We start from the raw sequence: 21,260 nt of genomic DNA, 5'->3' as shown, positions 1-21,260 counted from the left end.
CTTTGTATTTGGAAACTGAAATTTGGCAATGAGGTAATCTGGGAGTTCACAATATATTTTATGCTGTACCATGAATCCATTCTGATGTACATTAAACCTTTAAAATTCAGTACTTGTATCCTTGAAAAGGATAGTAGAGCTGCACTGCTTAAATCTTTTCTTATCCTAACTGTGGATAGAATATATCAGCCTCCTAATAAGCAGAAGTGGAATTATAACCAAGTTATATATTTGTTTAGCAGTCTTTTGATTCAAAGATATAATTAGTACATTACTGACTACTTCTAAAAGTCCCACTAGTATGATAACTGAGAGATAATTAGAGGAAATCAGAAGGCAAACTGATCCATAACATCCTTACTGAAATTAGCCACTGTGCCCATAAATAAAGATCAAGTATGACTCAAAAACTTAGGAATCCATATTAAGTTGTCACTGTATTGTCCTAATGTTAGGATTTAAAGTTTTTTACACTTCTAAATGTCTATGTTTGATTCCAATATGAAAACTGGAGACATTGTCAGTCAACTGAGAACGTATGAAATGTATAGATCAGACTGAACTAAATAGGCAACTAACAGCCAAGTAGAACTGTGAATGCGAATGCTCATGAGAACATCAGACTCAAGGAACTGCTTGGACTAATACACCCATTTATTCACTTTTCTATATTTTATAAAAAAAAAAAATACATGTGAACTCAATACAGTAAGAAAATGCTACTCCAAAAATTCCTTCCAAATCATCTCAGTCTTTTACATATTGGAAAGAGTGATGTGCATGAAAAGCATAGTTTTGACAGCGTGGAAAACAAACAAGGTTAAATGCAAACCCAAATATGATTTAGCAAGGAAGTTTATTACAATTGTAAAAATATGCTTTTAAAAGGAAAAATACTGAATATTTAATACTGCAAACAAGTAGTATGTAGAATTATGCCTGAGGGCTCTTTTGCCATGTGGAATGGATTTTATTTAATTTAGAAGGGCTGAAAAAATGGTATAAAATAAGCACTTTTTCAGTATCCTATGAACTTATTGTTGTAGAAAAACAGAAAGGAAGCTCCACAACTAATCTCCTGTGGAACCCCTATTAATAGTTACATCTTGCATTTGTTTAGCCATTATAACTGGATGAAGAAAGATATTAATTACCCTCTGTTTTTTAACCCTAGCATTTGTAATGAGGCAATAATAGCATTTCTCTTCAGTATATTTTCAAAGTCAAATATTCTGACTTTTCACAAGTTCTAAAATACCTATTATCACTAAGGTATTAATTAGGGCATTGCTTCATTACATATAACTAGCTATTTGTACAATTATGGATATGTATCTAAGTTTTGATTCATAAATAAAAAGGATTATATGCATGGCAATGAAATGCTGTATATACCCTGCTATTGTGCAGTGTAACCCTTTGGGCATTTTCCTTTAGATTCATAGTCAGGTTCTGTTGTAGAGGTGAACTGCATATATGATGCAAATGGGCTCCGGGCAGATGCTCAGATTTTTCCTGAAAACATATAAAGGCTTCAGGGAAACATCTTCCCTTGGTGATCATAAAAGCACCACTTGCATGTTTCCATATGGAATATCCTTAGAACCTTGTTCACAAGCACAGAGAGAACTGAGACGCAAAGCTGAGTGGTTCTGGCACTCCAAGGATTTCTGAGATAACAACCATGAGGAGAAGGTTCTTATGTACATAGCAATGTGTTACAAATAATTGAAGATATCTTACCTTTCTTATATGGTTGGCTGTGCTCTGCTGTGGGGTTTCGCTCTCATCCGTTATAAGGCCAGGTGTGAAATTTGGACTTGATTGAGTTTTTAGTAGCTCAGAATTATCTGTAATTACAAGTTATAAATGTGTTGGACTAAAAGTATTTATTTAAAAACCAATATATTGCATATTTTTTCATAAAGCGATAGGAGGTATAGTGGATGGTAGCACTTCTTAATTTGACATAGCCTGAGATTTTTGGTTGCTTTATGAAAGAAGGGTTCTATTTGATGAAATTATACTAAAAAGTTAATCTTATCATCACACCATAACCACTACTAAATAAAAGCTGGTTATGTTTACCTAAATTTTGGTTCAGATAACAGTGTAGCCAGGCTAAGGGTGAGAGAAAGTCCTCTTTAAGCCAGTATCTAAATGTATTGGTCAATGGAGCTATATTCAAAAACCTTATCCATCTAGATCCAGTGTCAGCATAACTGGAAGTGAAACTTGTCTTTAGTTGTACTGATGCAGTTCTATTCTTGTTTTTCTTTTAAACTTTGCTAGTTATCTCCTATCATCTGGTTATACTCGGTTATCTTTTTCTGTCCTTCCCTGGCCTGTTAGTTCTAGGGCGGTCTGAATTTCAGATTTTGTGATGTGATGTTCTTTTGGTTTCCTTCTGTTTCCCTGTTTCCTTTATTTCCCTCACTGTTCTCCTCTTCATAAGCAAAGAATACATAATACCTTCATATGTTCATGTCCAAGATGCTTTACTTTTCAGTAAATTTTAGTTTATGAGGTTTAGTTATTTAGTTTAGGTTTTTTTTAGTTATTTATTTTAGTTTTTATTTATTTAGTTCAGTTATTCAGGCCTTCACTGAGCGCATTGTCCCCTATGTAGCAAAGCAATTTCAATGCTTGCAAATACATTCTAGTGCGAGCATCAACCATGTGATGCTCAGGGGAACCCTTCTCTTGCAAGATTACTATTTTTAAAAAAGACTTTCTTTGTTACATCTCTTAGGAGTGTCACTTAAACAAGTCTCTTCTATGACTTCTAATTGTATTGCAACAGAAGTTCTGTCTTCTGCTTTTCTCTCTCAACCTTTTCTTCTTTTCTGCAGGTGTGTTACATATCTCAGTGCTTAATATTATTTCCCCTTGTCTACCCATCTGCTTATTTTAGATGCTTCTTCCTCTCTGCTGGATTCTGTACAGACTTCCCATCCCCCTGTCCACTCCTTTAAACTCTCCCCCATAGCTCTGTCTATCCTCTCAGTCGGTGCATTTGTGACCCTTCTGTTCAGATGGAACCCATCCCACCTATATAGGCTCCATCTGTTCGAAGATGTCCCACAAACCTAAAAGGGGACAGAGGAAGTTCTCCTCTACAGAATTGACGTCACTAGGTGGAATTCTCCTGGGGTTCTGGCCCCGGAGCATCAGTAGCATTTACGAACAATAAAAAGGCTTCTTGCTGAAAGGAATTCCTGTGAATAATCTTACTGTAATACCTACCTATTTATTTGTATACTTCTCAGGACCTGATCCAAAGCCTAAGTCACTGGGGATTTTCCACTGATCTCAGTGGACTTTGGATCAAACCTTCATTTCACAAATACATGCATTCAAAGGACAGGTTTAAAAACGAGCAACTTCTGCCAAGACAAGGGTGTTTAATAACTCCAAAGTAATTTTCTTTACTGAAATATATGGCAACCAAGAAAATAAAATATTACAGAGATACTTCTTTGGGAAACCATTATTAACAATATCTATGTATACTGGGACCTAGTGAAATTAAATCTTGCAGATATGATGTAACCTTTTGTCAGTGGAGTGATTTTTTTGGTCATTCTCCAAATGTTGCTCAATATCTGCAGTATGTAAAGTATTAAAATCTCCTTGTGATCTGCTTCAAGGGACAAGAAAAGCTGGAAACAGATAAAAGCAAAACACTCCCTAAAATGGAACCTGCTTTCAGCGTTGGTAAAACCTCTGGTCTCAGGATTTTTTTTCTTTATAGCCTAAGGAGAAAAGTTGTATTAGTCTATTGCATGAAGCAAATCTTTGCTGTTTAAAATAAATAAGGACTGAAATATCAAATCTACATTTCTATATCTCCCTGAACAACTGTAAAAATAGGGAGAAAAGGCTGAAATTAATCCTCGGCAGTTATTATTTCTACTCAGTTGCTGAGAAGCACTTTACGATTGCTAAAAGACAAGAAGCAGAACTGCTCTATACTTTATTTTTGAATAAGGTTCCTTGCAATGATGGTCTCTCAGCTTTTTGCAAGGTACAGTAGCTGCAGCTTTGTTTATCTGGCCCCTACACAATATTGTCAGGATGCATTTCCATTTTCCAAGTGACTGCTGCCACTGTGCCACAATCTGTGCTCATTTCTCGAGCAGCTAAACCCTTTGACACTGTGGTTTTTAATTAAAATTACATTAAACTTAATCAGCCAGAAAGAGGCTGCTGTAGAAGGCAGGTTTGATTGCAACCTGCAAAGGGCGCTGGGGCTGCCAACTCGCTAAAGATGTGCCGGCAGATGCCAAGCTGCTTGTGTGAGCCCCATGGTCACAAAAATGCTATGAGAGGTCAGTTCTGTCTTCACTTTTTTCTAGCACTGTCACCAAACTATAATGCGTGATAACTCTTGATAAAGCTCAAGGAAGAGAGATACATTGCTAATACACCCAACGTACTTTTATTCACTTCTCAAATAATTGAGAGTCACAGAAAAGGTGTATTGACAAATGCTGTTATTTGGTGAATCCTGCAAATGATAGCACTATATGTCTATCTGCATGTTTAAGAATCAAAACATGTGTGGGGGCTTATGAGATTGGGCCTAGTGATTAAATAACCCCTCACATCCTCACGGTTCTCCTCCGAGTTTACTTATTGTTCTTCTTTGGCTTTGAATGGAATACTCAATGAATGAGCAGGCCTAAGAGTGTTAGATTGTTAGTACCTCATACAGCTAAGAGTGATTTCACTGCACAAATGAATAGTTTACATCTGAAAATGAAAGTAAAGGTTAAAGCTGAGCCTTACAATAGCATTCATCAGCTTGTTAAATATTCTTTGATAACAGCTCAAAGCAACTGTGGAGTTCCTTGAGGAAAGTAGGATACTGGCAACTACCAAACACTTCCACACACGTCATGGCCATTGAACTGAAATTACATATAGAAAAATTATTATTTATATTATTTTAATAATGAAGAAAATTAAACCATCTCTGTCTGCGATTTCCTTTCTCTATGTTCATTGTTTAGCTATGAACAAACTCACAAATGAACTGGAAAGGTACCAGCTTACTCAATCTGCCCCAAATTTGATAGATGTCTAACACTGCAGACGTTTTCTGAGAGCTACTTTCCATTTTTTGAGTTCTGGATTTTAGATTCATACTTTATAGGGGCATGGCAGTTACAACAACCATGTTTCATGCCATGCAATCTTAAGAGATCTTATTGCTTTGAAAGCCCTTTTGCATTCTGTACCACAAGATAAAAAAAAAAAGTACAGGAGTCTTTTGTCTTCTCTTATATGTTATGAAACCCAAGGCTTCTGAAAGCTTCCTGGCAAGATTTTAGTGTTTCTCTCCATTTTGAATTTCCTCATATGGACTACTCCATCCTTCTACTGAAAAATGGTGATTTTGGATTCAGTTGATTTTGTGTGTAAAATTTTTTTTACTTTTTACTTGTTCAAGGAAACATAACTGCTGTGATTTGATGATTATACAAGCTGACCAGAATATAATGCCAGTTTTCTGTAGTGTATGCCTGAAAATGAGTTTATTAAATACTGGAAAATCAGGAAAAAATTGGGCAAAGTAATAAGAGAAATTGAGAAGAGATACATGGAAGAGGTAACAAAATCCAAAAAGTTTAGTAGATTTATAATTAGCAAGGGGAGACATCTGAAAAGAGAGAGAACAGTATGAAAGGTTTCACAGTGAGTGAAGTAGTAGGACAGAAAAGTTATCTTCTGATTACAGAATGAGACATATTAATTACAGTGAAAAATGGCAATTACTTTGTAAAGATCTATTATAAACTCCATCAGAAAATAAGCACATTAACACTCTTAAATTAGGAACAACACCAATTAAGGCAATGGAATCAGACCACTCTAAGAGAAACAGGAATGTTTTCTTCAACTGTTTGCTCAATGGGAAAAGAAAACAAAAGAACAAAGGACCTCATGCTTGCTAATTACGTTTGGTTGAGGAAGCATTAAAATACATCAGAAAAATTAAACTTGTGTGACACACAAAAACTTAAAAAAGAAGTGATGAAAATAAGAAATGTTTTTTAAAATTTGGACTTCTTTTTCTGGATACAGTGATTCAGGAACAAGCAAAGAATTAAGCAAAGGTAGTTTTATCATACTACGTGTGAGGTGACCATGAACTCTTTTCCTCCCCCTTATTCTTACCACCTCTGCTGTATTTTCAAATCTCTACATTATCCATACATACAGAGTTCTAAATTTTTTGAGTGCTTGTTTTGTGCCTTGGGAGTATCGCTACTATCCCTGCAACTGCAGGCTCGTTAATCATTTTCTGTGACTGAACTTCAGCCCTGAAATGAAGTGATGAAGTGCGGAAAACATTACAGAGCAAACTTCCATCTTAAACATTTGGGCTAAATAGACATTACCAGTAAATAAGAATCAAACATTTCAAAGCCTTACTAAATAGAGTTGCTAAAGTAAGGCTTTAGCCTTCCTAAGTAGTGTTTTCTCATTTTATCAACTAGACCTTGCAATGCATCAAGTGTGCCCAGTGAGGAGCAAGATGCATGGCAGGTAACACCGTCTTTCCCTATGTGGAGCTTGGCCAGTTCCTTAAAAGGATTACATGGTGTGATCTCCACTGTTAGCAGGAACTGGGCCCGGTAGTCAAATGTCTCCTTCTAGTACAATGTTCTTAACAAGGAAGGGTAAAAGAGCAGAGGAAATACTCTTTCACATTTTAGGTCATCTTTATGTTACTTTCCATGTAAAGAAGTGTACGGTAAAGCTGAGGATTATACCGTTTACTGATCACCCACACAGCTTTATTTGGAATATTAAGGTGAGTTACTTATACAAAAAAATAAGTAATGGGTAGTTTCATGTAAAGTAGAACTAATATCTCCTGATTTGTCTTTGTATTGAGTTTTATCTGTAATTAAAGCTTATTCTATATTAGGTCTTTTTAATAGCCTCCCCCTGTACGCATTATCTGGGATCTGATCTTAATTGCGTTCACAATGCAGTCTTTGACTTGTAGATCGCTGATAGTCTTTCACACTCCCCAGATGACTTGTTTCATGCAAGGTGAATTTTATGTTTTGAGACCTCTGTCAGTTTTGGTTGAAGCTGGTCAACAGGTTCAGGGAAGGGAGACAAACACATACACATATTTCCTGGGAAACTGCCTGTGTTGTTTCCTCAGAAAATTAGGCTAAAAGAGAGATGTAAAAAACAGATCTGAATGTTCTTGGTTTGTCTGCTTGATGTATAGTCTTGAGTTTGTGTTAATAAATTTAAAAGGAGCAATGGATAAAGAGCTCTGTAGTTAGAGCAAGTTATAGTCAGTACGTGCACGCAAATTTTGCTGGTACGTGCATGAACGCACACCTCACTACCCCCAGGAGAAACAAGGGAGTTCAGAATGATGTTTACTGCATGATGGGATAAAGATGGCATACACAGGAAAGAGGAAATTGATAGGAGGAATTTCTACCTCTTGTATAATTGGGAAACCTTAGAGGTGTGATTGAATGAAGGCAAGGGTGACGGATACAAAAATGATGGCTTCTTAAACTAATGTGTAGGGAACCCTGCCAGGAATGGTTCATGTCTAGATCTAGTTAACCAATGACCAGGCAGTAGGAGCAAATTAGACTTGAGCCCCTGGGGGTCAAGTGACCATAATCTGATTAAATTTATTATAATGCAGAAACCAAAACCAATTAAAACAAATATAAAAAGTATGACTTCCGACTGGCCTGCTCTGATGCCTCATGGAAGAAAGGGACCTTGGTAGTGCATTACACTGGGGAAGGCAGAACACAGATGGCAAGTAGCTCTGGAGTTCAGAGTATGCAAGACAAACCTATGATTGGTTCTGTTTAAAAACTTGCATTTCTAAAGGGGAATATTTTTATTCCTCCTAGAAAATACCCACCCTATAAGTTGCTTCAGTTACAATTAAAGCAGTGATATCTTTAATATGAAGAATTGAAAGACTGTATCAATATGCATATTAATTATTAGTATTCTAAAGACATGAGATGTACCTTTTTAAGAGGTTATAATTAACATGTACACTAATATAATGCTTTTATTAATTTTCATTATTAGAATGTCTCCAAGCCAACTACAGAAATCAACAGCATGGCAGGAAACCATGTATCTCATCAATGTACACTTGTAAGGTGGGATCCTGTAAGCAAGAGAGGCAGTGAAACACAAGGAGAGCTATTGCCTCGAAGGTGAGCCATTCAGTTTTTATTTGATACCTGTACTGCATTTTGTGGGAGACGGGCATACATCTACACAATAAATAGTGGCGGCAACTGAGCTGCAGTTGGTGGGCACTCAGATATGGATCCCCAGCTGCCATGCTCCTCTGCTGTTTCCGGGTAGGCTAAAACTTCTTATAAGCGTGGATAAGACTACAAGACACCAAAAAGAACACAGGCAGCAAACTGGACAGTACAGACCCTCCAGGATTTGGGCAAGACCTCAAATCCAAACTTGTCAGCTGTGCAGAGAGGAGAAAACTTCAGGTTCATGCTGTCTTTTAGTTTGAGTCCAAGCACATATATAAGCCTGCAGTGCACGCAGGTGGCACATAACCGAGGGACCTCTCCTAGAATATCACCTGCCAGATTGCCACTTAGTATGTGTAGAAAGGCTCAGCTCAGGCTGAGGCAGCTCAGGCTGTATGCAGTCATACAGCGGGGATGCTGGAAACAAGGGTGGATGCAGAGAATCAGGTTGTTCCAGCCTGAGTTAATACAGTGCAATGTGATCAACAAAGTGATTGGTGCTTTGAAAGAAGGATTTTTTCAATGGGAAGTTTAAATACACTATACATTACACATCTGCTGATGCGCATTGCCATGTAATGCAGTTACCTAATCACATCTTCAGTCTCTTCCTCTCTCCCCCACAGTTTTTGGTGTTTCTCTTTTAAAAGAATGCCATGTTCATTACTGTATCAGCCCTTCATGCTCAAAGGTAGCACGTAAAGCCTACGATGTCTCATGACCGCAAATCTCAGGAGAATCTTTGCCTTCTAGCTCTGCTCTCAGGCTTTACCCAAAGACCCACCACATGGCTCTCTGGAATAGTTCAGATGGGGATTGTGTGTTTTGATTAAGCCTGTGTAACACACCCCACATCTGAGACTAGACAATGTAGCTTGTGAGTTGCTGCTTTCTAAGTACTTCCCTCCCAGAATGGACAATTTTGACACATAGATTGATGTAGATCCTTACATTTTATTTATTTATTTACTAACCAAAAGAAAAGCACTGATTAAAAATAAATCATCTTGACAACAGAAATACTCTGCCTGGAAATGAAATGAAATGAAAGGTGCCACAGGAAAACAAACAAACAAAACAAAAAAAACCTTACAGGACTGGAAATTTTTTATGAACTCTAACTTGTTATTCATAAATTCATCCCCACTTCACCTAACAGCTTTAATACTTTTCTATAAATTTAGTAATACCTGTGATATGAGAAGAACATGGGTATGGGAAGAAACTAAGCTGAAGATATCTCAGAAAGCATATTTACTGCTAAGGAAACAATCTGGAGAAAAGAGAAAAAATCCAATAAAATAAGTAAAAAAAAAAAATTATCTACTCAATTCCAAGGTAAAATCCCTGAGATTTATTTTTCTTTGCCTTATTAATGTTCTAATTTCTTTCCTGACTGCTCTTTTCTTTTATTGAATTTTTTCAATGTGTGTTTAAGCCACTGTAGCTGCATGCTTAAAATTTACTGTTTAACCTTTTAAATGCCCAGAGACATCTTTGCATCCAATAAAGAAACACTGACCTGGACCTACGACTGTACTCTATATGTCACCACTGATTCAGAACCGTAAGGGTCTATCACATCAGACATGTCCCTAGCAGCACTGGGTCATTGCACTCAAAGGGTTAACCGATGGCATTTAATATACTTATCTGGGGGTAAAGAGTTCCAAGGCTGGAAAATACATCCCCTCGTATTACCACTTGGTCAATTAGCAACCTTTAGGCCAGAGCTGTGTGTTCATATTCTCTTGTTATCCTGTCAGGACTCCTTACTCATTCACCAGTAATAGAGTCCTGTGACTAAAACCTTTTTTGGCCAGGGTAGCTGAAAGACCAGCTTCTGATTCCTTACAGGAACTCTCCTATAGGCAATAAAACAGCAGTTATATCACAACTGCTCAAATGGCAAATGTGAAGTGACTGCTCGAGTATAAGATGCTGCCTGGAAAAAAGGAGATGGGGGTAGCTCATTTGACAGAGCTGTTCACACTTTTTCTGCACAGCTGAGAGACATTAGCTTGATTTCCCAAGATTGGTGTGTTTTCCAGCACGGTGAGTTAGAAAACCTAGCAGCCTGAGAGAAGCTGGGTCTGATCATCCATGTTTCAAAGCCAAGGCACCAAAAACCACTCTAAAAAACAGACAAACAAACAAAAAAAAACTCAGAAAGCTGAATATTTTTGCAAGGTTAATAGTTTGATTAAAGTAAACAGAAGGAGAAAAAAGACTTTAGTCTCTTGACCAACTTGACTTGCAAAAAACAATTGAGTTCACTGTATTTGGGAATTAAGGGAAAGCAGAAGATAGTCTTTTTTAGCTTTGATTGATGTCTGAAGTTAAACACCTACATTTTGTGTTGAGCTGCTAACCCTGGCAGACTCATAATCAACACTGCTGGTTACCCAGCAGCTTCCATCTCCCTTGCCCACTGAAAGCGTTACTCCTAAAATATCAAAACATTTTTGGATGTCTAAGCAAGGATTAAGATTTTTATCTTGGGTAGCAATCTTTTTTAACTTCCATAAGAAATATCATTTACCAATCTCCATTCTACCACAGTCACTTATAATCACAGAAAATCTCACAGAAAAGGATACACAAATCTTTTTTTTTTTTTAAGTACTATCACAACTATTTCAAGATGTGCGTTATATTACAGTGCACTTATTTAGTGTATTATATGCAGTTACAGTAGTTCAACCTGCTTCAGAGAAAGTACAAAACAACAGAGGCTATTTCTCCAGAAAAGACAGAAATATGTTTTGATAGTTTGGTTTTGGGATGTGAAAACTTGTGGGATGATCTTTATTCAATATCTCTGGTAAACTTCCTCTTTTAACTCCTGGTATGTACACTAAAGGTCAAAAATTTATTTATAGTTTAAATTTTTTTCAAGCTCATATCTCTTGAAACTACTCATAGAGTACCAGTCCAATACATAGTAAAGGGTAATGTGAATGAAGTTGAAAAGCCTCCCAGATGTATTTTGAGTTGTTGGCTATGTATCTGATGGTGGATGCTCAATTTTAATTCTGTGTAGACAGTCAGATTCAGATTGTGTTATGAAATGCCACTGTCTGGATTTGGAGGTTGAAGGGTTGTGGTTTTTATTTTGTTCTTTCCTTTAGAGATATCTTTGCTACTGCCTGCTGTAAAAATATGGATATGTCAGAGGCCTGAGGATCTTTTGAAATGATGTGGGAGCCTAGTTAGGATTCATATTTTTAAAACTCTGATTTATTAAGAGAATTTCATGAGCTTAAATCTAAGCTGAAATAAATGAGTGCGAAATAGATTTCATCATTAGAGCTTCAGAATTGTGTGGATATTGACAGAGAAACAATATAAATAAGTATCATGTTTTTACCCACACTAGGTATCTTTGATATCAATATATTCCAATTACTGGAAAAAATATTTCAGAAATATTATGTTATCATGATTTTATTGGTTATATGAGAACTTGTAATCTCTTTTACCTTGCAAGGATGAAGGAAAGGAGAAGCAAAATGAAAGGAAGTAGAATGAGGGGCAGTTGTTCCCCCATAAACACTACCTTCTAGTTGCAGACATTGAATGGAGCTGCTTCCAATTTTATGTTTCTTTAACAACCATTAGTACTACCTCATTTTCTAATCTCAAAACTTTATAATGGTATAAAACTGTTTTTGTTTTAAACTATTTGGCTTACTTCTCATTTTAGTTATAATGATGCTTTCATATTTTTACAGTGATCACAAATGACAAACCAGAAATTATATAAGAAAAAATAACAAATTAATGCAAGACAGAGGGAGATCACAGCCAAACATCAGCAGATTTATACATCAGCATGCTAAATAAAATTAAAGAGATGATGCTGGTATAATCTCCCTCTTTGGTATAAAATAAGAGACCAAAGTGCTCAACAGAAAAGTTTTTCCTAACAGAAAGATTGGGATAGCAATAGAGGAAAAAAATAGACACCTAAATTTTCAGAAAGGCATTTTCCTTTTTTTTCTGTTAATGCATGTGATCCCAAAACCTCAGTATATTTGTACAATGATTCACTGCCTCCATCAGAATGCCGAATGGGTTCATTCCAATGTACAATGTCTCACTATTTTATTCAACTTTGTTTCAATCTACATTAAATACAGTCAGTAATAATTGATCCTTGATTACTTTAATTTGGACTTGGTAATACCTGACACTTTAGATCAATTAAATACGCATTGTGTTCTATGCTGCTTTACAAGTATTTTTACACGTATTTTTAAGGTAGACCCAACACAGAAGGCACTGGCCAACAAGAGATTTCCACACAAGTCCTCCATGCCTTTCAAGAAGGCATACTTTGATACATTTCAGGTGCTTGTTGAAAATCAGGGTTTATTATGGTAAGAAATTCTGTGGTGAACACCAAGATGAAAATCAGAATAACAACGGTGATCACAGCTGAAAGTAAGTTTGAAAAAGAAACAACAATAAAAAATCCACTCTCTAAATCGATACAACTGATAATGTAGGCCTATACTTTTTTTCATATTGACTGAAAGCTTGGAGTATGCTGACCTAGGTCTGAACCCACTGCCATGCCATCTATATGTATCATGTGCTCTTAAAACTAATTGGTTGATGGACTTGCGCATGGAGGCGTGAAAAACTTTGTAATGCTCAGTCACAGCAGGATAAGACCAGGAGAAGACATTAACAGGGGCTGAAGAGGAAGATGACATGGAAACAAGAAAGAAGTAATGCATGTCCTTGTAGACATAAAGGACTGGGAAGATAAAGTAAGCAAGAACAATTTTCCCTTTTTGCTGTCAAGAAAAAACCCTCGCAGATATTTTCCTAGCTTTTGTCAAAACCCAGCTCCATTTTTTATTACGTGCAATAAAAAACACAGTAACAAGTTCTATATGGCACAGAAGAATGCAATATAAACGCCTAGAGTGCAGTCACTTTTCTTCAACATTTTATTCAAATTTTCTTTTGCTTTATATTGACCAAAGATGGATGAGCGATTTTTGCTGTTGTTTTAAAGAAACTCTCATGGTTTTCACTGTTAACAGTGATAACTTTACTAAATTCCATTTGCTGTCAGTTAATTTCCCCATGTGACCAAATTATCACTAAACACTTGCTTTTATTAAGATTTTAGAGTTTCTTCACAGTTGCCTGCTCTTACCGTTACTTCCTCCATTACTACAATTCCTCTCGTTCTTTTGGGGTATTCAGTTAACAAGGTGGAATTCTCCTGCAGTTAATCCATTTTTAAAGAGTGAAACATTTTATAACATTTACTCTATAAAAGAAACCACTGTCTGTAGAATCAAACAGTTGAGGATTTGTATTATACAATAACAAGCTTGGTATGTAGTTCAGCAAGCTAACACTAAATTTTTCCATATCATCTCTTTGAACAGTATCTTCAATTGGCTAAGTGACTTCTTCATCCTGCTAAACCACGACCTGTTCTCCAAAACTGCATTTGTCATGTGGTTGTCAGACTGCTATTGCAATATTATAAAATATGCATGGCAGAACCAATACAAAACACTGCAGTGTGTCTTCTCAGCATCTGTGTATCAAGTGCATCGACCTATCCTCCACCACCCTTTGTTCTCGTTTGCCCCCAAATACCAAAATACCGAATACTGCATTCAGTTGCAGACACAAAGAATATCAATCTGAAAGGCAGCCTAATGCACACCAATGACGATGAGGTTTGACAACAATTTTCTGCTTGGCTCAGTGGAGCTTTCAGCAATCAGGAAAATCCTGTCTGCAAGCAAGATGCAGATTTTGGAGTGGTTGCTCATTTCTTCACTTCTTGAGGAACTAAAGATCATCAGAAACCTCATGCCTGCCTGTTCAAGTTAGAGTATATACTTTTGAGCTTCTTCCTCTAATACAACCCTTTCAAAACGAACATTTCATTTTTTCACTTTGCTGAACACACTGCTGCCTCTCTGGAATCCAAGAACAAACACAACAGACATCAGTCATCTACACGCTGCTTAACACTCTGATGGAAGGCGCATGGACACAATGGCAAAAGCTTTGAAGAAGAGAACAGAATACATCAGTATGAATATAATTGACTGTAAGTGCATTTGCATTGTAGAAGGTAAGGACAGAAAAACCTCTGTAAAGGTCGTTGAGTGTAAAGTACAATCAGTCTCTGAAATTAAAAGCACTCATAGTTCCTGTAAAGCATGTGATCTCAGTACTGGATCATTATAAACAGTATAATACACACTACTTTTGGAAGACAGATGTGAAGTACTTTGGAAACTGTAAAATTAATTAAAATCTGCAGCAAACAATGGATAGTTTTTGTTGTTGTTGTTGTTGTTTGTTTTTTTACATTTACATTTAAAAACATATGAGACCTATGAGCTGGAAAATCCTACAAAGTCAAAAAAAAAAGTCAGTAAGGATGAAATTTAGTGGTGTTTCTCCACAAATTTCAAAGCCCCTCATAAGAATAGAGAATATGGAAGCTCTGGCAGTCCTGAATAAGAGCAGCACAAATCACAGCACTCCAAACAGGGGCAGCAGTGAAAACAAAATGCTGTAAGGCATGCAGACGGACATTGATGTTCTGGCTGATAACCACGGTTTGCAGGTATTGTAGGAACAGCTATTTCCACCTTATATTTTGTTCATTTTGTTTGCTAAGACAAGGGCTGTTTTTGTTTTGTTTTGTTTTACATTTTGATAAAATGCAATGTTAATTCCATTGAACATTATGTGTACCTAATTGATTTAACTTTGAGATGGGCTGTACGACTGCAAAAATCCTTAACAACGTAGATGAGGAAAAGGTTGGAGCACTTCAGAGGAGGTTTGCACATCCTTAAGATGGGTCATCTTGCACAGTGCAGCAGTGAGTCCTAAGACTTTGAGGAATTCCCATCTAATTCTCGTAAGAGACAATGGAAATCACAGGAACATAAAAGAGTGAAACATTAAGTGCTTAAAATAGCAGAGGTGCTAGAAGGAACTCTTCTTCAGATATTATTGTTAAAGTGGCTGTTTTAATACTCACAAAGCTCACACTTCAGGAGGGAGACAGGCACCCAAGTGGGTAGGGTAGGAGGCATGTTAAAGACTTCCCACTGACTCGACCGCTTCCAGTTTGCAGGGTGGTTTTTTTAACACCACAGTTCTGCTGGCAGCCATTTCAACAGCTTGTCTTTGGCTGTAAGAGAGACAGCTTCTCTTTCCATGGGATCAAAAGATATAAAAAGAACAACCACCATACTGTAAAAATGCAGCTAATAATTGACTGCCAGAAAGTTTGAGACCCTTCCTCTAAGTGAAGGAAGGAATTATTTCTGAATTTTGTAGCTTAGTGAAATACCCTAGAGAAAAATACTCTTCCAAATGAGGGGAAAAACAAAGAAAATATTTACATGCAGCATATAAATCCCAAATAAGATTTTTTCCTTATTTTGTTGAATAAGAAGGAGTTTCTATACTTTTTGGCTTTTTAAATGCATTTCAGTAGCTGTCATTATTAGCTGCAGTATAGGTTAAGAGAAGATATTTTATTTATAGTTTCTCTTTGCAGTGATGCTACAAAATGAGAATTCAACTTCTTTTCATCCAACCACTTCAGTATTGCTATTTTTAAAGAAATGTGGTACTGCTACCTAAAACCAGCATGCAAAAATTTCATTTTACAATATCAAACATTGCTTTCAAAACTAGAAAATCTATCTAGGCTACCAATATCTGTGTAATTTTATATGCTGACACATTTTTGTTCTCTATCTCAGTAATGTCTTGTTTCACTAGCTCATTGCCATAGGCTACAAACAACTCTCACTCCCTGAAATGTCATACATAATTAATACATGGTAAATTTTAAAAGAGGAAGTTCTTCAGACCCATTGAACGGGGCATTTCTTTGACTTTCCTTCCTGTGGTGTTGTGTAATGCAGATGTGAATCATTCTATTTTCAAAATAGCCGTATTTGGATGATCACTGAAAATCTCCTTCACCTAGATGACTGTATTCTCAGACCTTTGGTTCTTTGGTTGTATAAGCACAGGCATAAAAGTTCACCTACGTTTATTGGTGTAATTTACATGGTAATTTACTGACTGCAAGTGCAACTTACATAGTATATAACTCTCTATATACATTTTTTTTTAAATCTATCCTATATTTTTGTAAATATTTTAATATCTGTAGACAAATACAGCACTATATACTGGAAAGATACCCTATAATTATTTAATGCTATACATAACTTCTATGTCTCCTGAAGATTTCAGCCAAATGCCAATCAGAAAACAGTCTCTATTATCCTTGTTCCTGTTTCACTTGCTAGAAATCCTATCCATTATATACCTTAGATCCAGCAGCATTGTGTATACGGGCACAGTTTGTTTTCACAAATGATGTTTACTCACACAATTATTTGCAGAGTTAGCAGCATAGTCAGTTAAAAGAAGTAAAGCAGTCCTAGCTCTGAATACCTCATCCCATCCAACTTTTTTTCAGAAGCAAAGACTCAACCACAATGATGGCTAAAGCCTTGTGGTACTGGTAGGAAGAGAGCTGCATAGTTTTCCTTTTTGGTTGGCCTTGCCACCCCTGGTTTTAGCTTCATTTTTGTTCCTTTTTTTTTTTTTTCCAGTTTCTATGTTATTTTTCAATCTGCATGCTGGTAAAGCAGCACTTATTGCTGTCCTTCAGCACCAACTAAAATGTGAATCTTAGGTCTAAAAATTCTGCTAAGGTGATTAAACCTGCATGTGTCTTACAAGATACATGCTAATGATATTATATGTGCTATACAATTTAGATCATTTTAGCAACTAAAAATGGATTGAAGCTGACTCATCTTTTAATGTAATTTTATAAATGTAACTCACAATATACCTTGATTTTCTTTATTGCTGGACACAAATCTGTTCCAGTGTACCACTGTAAAGCTGTTATATCATCAAGAAAAAAGTGTCTAGTGATCTCACTTCTTCCTGCTGCATTTTATGGGTATGTCTATGAGCTCTTGGTTGTCAGGATCAAGCTTACAGTGCCAAATGGCTAAAGCCAATTGTGCCCACACTGCCATCCCACATTCATTCACGGCTGACGCTTGTTGCATTCAATGTCCCTTACAAGGCTTGTTGGGCCCAGGAGTTATCTCATCTGCTTTTGCACTCAGAAACTAGAGGCCTTTCCAGATTTAACATGGAGAAATTCTTGTGTAGAGCTGTGTGATCTCTCAGCACACTCTGAGAATCTCAGCTCTAGACTGACGGGCACCTCAGCTCTACAATGACTCACTCAGGACTGAACTGCCCACACAAACGTACTGCATGACACAGCTTGATGAAATCTATGACATGAGTAAGAAGCTTCAGGGCCATTTGGCTCCTCTGCCTTGAAGCCGACATCCCTGGAACTACAGGACCCAGAATTTCTTTGCTCCTTACTCTAATCTTGCCAGGTCTAGCTAAAGTCCCAGCAAGAAGAGTTCTTCCACATTCATCCAGACCTAGACGGACTGCATTAGCAGTGGCTTTTTAAAGCACCTGCATAAACTTGCTTTAGGAGGAAAACCAGTTTGTGCTAGCGAGATCACATCATTCTCACACATGCCTAGATATGTGATGACACACATATCAGGACCCTGTGAAAGATAAACACAATGACATAACTAATTAGGATTTGGCAAAGATCTGTTCAGGTGCCTAAACACCTGCTCTTTAGTGTCAGTATACACGGCCTTTGCCATAGAAAAAACTGCAGTGGGTGTCCTGAAAATGTTGTGAGAGGGAAGCTCTGGATGTAATTGGTAGAACAGTTGCTATTAAATAAGCACGGGCTTGGTGGGAGGCAGAAACCTGAGGTTCTGTATAGCGACATGCTTCTTTAAGAAGTTACATGGAGGCGTTACCAAACACTGAGTAATGATAACAAGAAAGGGGGGGGAAACAATAGATATCTGTTGCATGGGATAGAAGGCTAACAAGTGTTCTGCTATCCATTTCAAGCCTGAGCTATCTGATAAGTAGCCAGGTAACACCTGTACTATGCTTGCACCATATCGCCTTCCTCAACAGGGCCAAAAATTTATGCTAACATGGGGAGCCCAGTCACTAGTCACTGAGCAAAAGGCTTAGGATTGCTGAGACCTCTATATACTTCACTGTAAGATTCACTATACTACTTGTTTGCAGAAGCTCTGCATTTGGCAGAAGAAAAATATTCCATTTTAATAGGAACTAAGAAAGTAGAAGTCCCCTCAGAAGAGTTTGGGAAAGGGGTACCTGACCTCTAAATCTGCTGTCACATGCAAGTGCCACTGTGACAGCCGGACACTGCACAGCCTCCTTGCCTCATTCCATCATACGTGAGGTTTACAAGATGTTCACAATGACATTCTGAAAATGCCAGGCCATACCTACATCTCAGTAAAGTTCACTACCAGACGGGATTCAGAGCAGATTGACCTTATGAATTGTCTGCCCACCAACTGGGGAGGCCACTGTGTTGTAGTCAGAACAAGGGACATCTCCTGAGACTTGCATGATAAGCATGAGAAGGCTGATGACAGAGCAGCATCTTTGAGTTTTAAGTGAACCACAAAAGTATGGGCATCTATCACACATGCTCTGCATTTCCAGTCTAAGCTTTCTTGTCTAGGAGCCAGTTGTTCTGCACCAACGAAAAGGCTGAATGTGAGCCAGCAGCGGGTACTTCTAGGGTTTGCCATCAAATACAGGAGCTTGCAATGTGAGCCATCTTGACAGCACAGGGTGTGGCACTAACTAGTTCGTACTCTCAGAGAATTTCTGTTTCTTTCCATGACCAGGTTCCCTTAACCATCCATTTATAGTCAAGAACCTAACCAAGCTTCCACCAAGGCCACTTCTGTCTCTCCTCCATTCAACTGTATATCATCATTCTTGCTCCAAACACATTCAAGAAATAGCTAGGCATTCTGGTTTAGACAATGATTTTGGCAGGCATTTTAATACCACACATCCTGCACATTTTTGACAACAAGAACCACAACTGAAAATGCATTACAATCCATCCAATTTTACTGCAATTAATATATGACTTGTTAAATCCAAGACACAGCCAGCGGTTAACTGGGGTGAGGGGCAGGGGGAGAAGGAGCAATCCAAGGGAGCAACTAAGAGTCTTAATGGATTTTACCTGTCACCAAACGTATACTTCAGTAGAATGTGTAGATTAAAGTAACACAAATTCACAATATTAGGTAATATTAGACTCACCACATCCTGGCATTCATTTTCTTATATAAATACTGTATTCTCCAGATGACTGCTTTGTTAAAATACTTCATGTTGATGCTTAATAGTAATTCATAAATCATTTAAAAGGTAGGTACTGCTGTTCTACACTAACTCTGACTGACTTTTAGCTATAGCAGAGAACCAAGGTCTTTATCACAAGTTTCAATTTTCTGTGTGGCAAGCATTCAGATAAACTGATTGTTGCCACCATGTTCCATGTGTACTATTGCACTTAGCTAAACACTTCTTTAAAGACAATACAATTTTTTTATTAGTTTTTCTGGTCTTCATCTTTTTGGTATGAAATGGTAGGAAAACAAGAATAGCACAAAGCTCCAACCAACAGGAAGTGTTTCTCTTCAGCAGGAAGTCAGATAAGGCAAAGTGCATATTGTGGCAAAATAATGGGTCTCTGGCACACTACAAAGCCCAAATCTGTTTTCCAAAAGTCATATGCCACAGGTAGGATCACACTATCTTTAAGATTTTCCCAGTTAAACTGTAAACACAAGCAGATCTTTTTGCTCATGATACGTTCAGAGATAAGAATAATTCATTTAATATTTGGATGTCATTTATTGAATGTCATTTGTCAAAGTCTTTTTTTCTCTCATATATCCCAATGGACCCTTCAGCTTGATAAATAATAATATCCAGTGCATTCACTGTGTAAATGTCTGCCACATACATTTTCCAATTAAGTGATATATTTTACTGAGCTGAGCCTCTATCCAGGAAAAAGTAGTCAATTGTGCTTAAACTTGTATTACTGCTGAAATCACTCCTACAATTTAGAGTCTTTAGAGTCCTAGATGATTTGGCAGTATTTTTCCTCAAGTAGAGACTGAAAGACTGTTTTGCCTGAGCAAAAAAAAAAAAAAAAAAGGTAAACTGTGCAGGTGAAGGTGAAGAAAATTGCTCAGAGTGCCAGTGATTTGAAATATAATGAAAACAACACAAGACAACAGAAGACTGAGACAGGGAAACATCAGCTGCCCAGAATACCAAGGTAAAAGTTTAGCGTTCTAAAATAGACTCAAGAAAAGATGAAACCTAATGAAGCTGTTCTGGATTCGATATCACTGTGCACAAAATCACACCAACAGTTCCTAAATAGAACTATTTCATGAGGCCAAAATAAGACAGCATTATCAAACTCCCTAAGACTAACAGACAAAGGCATAAGAAATGCAATCCCACCTGCTCCTACTTTCTCTTCTACATAGAAAAACAGAAGTGATGATCCAAAATGTCCTTTTTCTCCTTATTTTTGTGAAAAGACAAATGAGCACAGAATGGAAACCCAAGGGAGAAGCGCTTTCAAAAAATACAGCTATTGAACTGTAATAATTCAAAACATGGATGGCACTGCTTTACTGATGTAGGCAGGCAACTGAGGGCTGGTGAGAGTTCAGTCTCTTATGATGAATTTGGGAAGGGTTTTGCTTAGATAACTAAAGATGGCTACAACTATGTCTGGCACTTGTAAGTAAGTAAACGTAAATATGAGGAAAACCTCCACTGAAAAATGAGAGATTAGTAATTCATTATGTGCAATAATTCCATTCGAAGTCTATATAAAGCCAAAATCAAGAGAACTACTATTGCTGCAACAACTAGTAATTTCTGTCTATTTTAAGATAATCAATTGATTATGGCAAGGAGAATAAAATGAAAAAAATGATAAATTATTTGTTC

At 37.0% G+C, this 21,260-nt stretch overlaps 1 long non-coding RNA gene across 1 annotated transcript in view; it reads right to left on the bottom strand.

The window, feature by feature from the left end:
• LOC310894330 overlaps positions 1-21,260 on the bottom strand; it is a 111,478-nt gene that overhangs the window by 55,726 nt on the left and 34,492 nt on the right. The window contains exon 3 of the long non-coding RNA XR_014579813.1: positions 1,744-1,850. This is a non-coding gene — a long non-coding RNA (uncharacterized lncRNA). The remainder of the gene's footprint in view (positions 1-1,743; positions 1,851-21,260) is intronic.

Source organism: Anser anser (genome assembly GCF_964211835.1).
Source record: "Anser anser genome assembly, chromosome: 2".
In the NCBI taxonomy this organism is placed as follows: Eukaryota; Metazoa; Chordata; class Aves; order Anseriformes; family Anatidae; genus Anser; species Anser anser.
The sequence above is the reverse complement of the archived record's forward strand: the minus strand, read 5'-3'. Positions and strand labels throughout refer to the sequence as shown.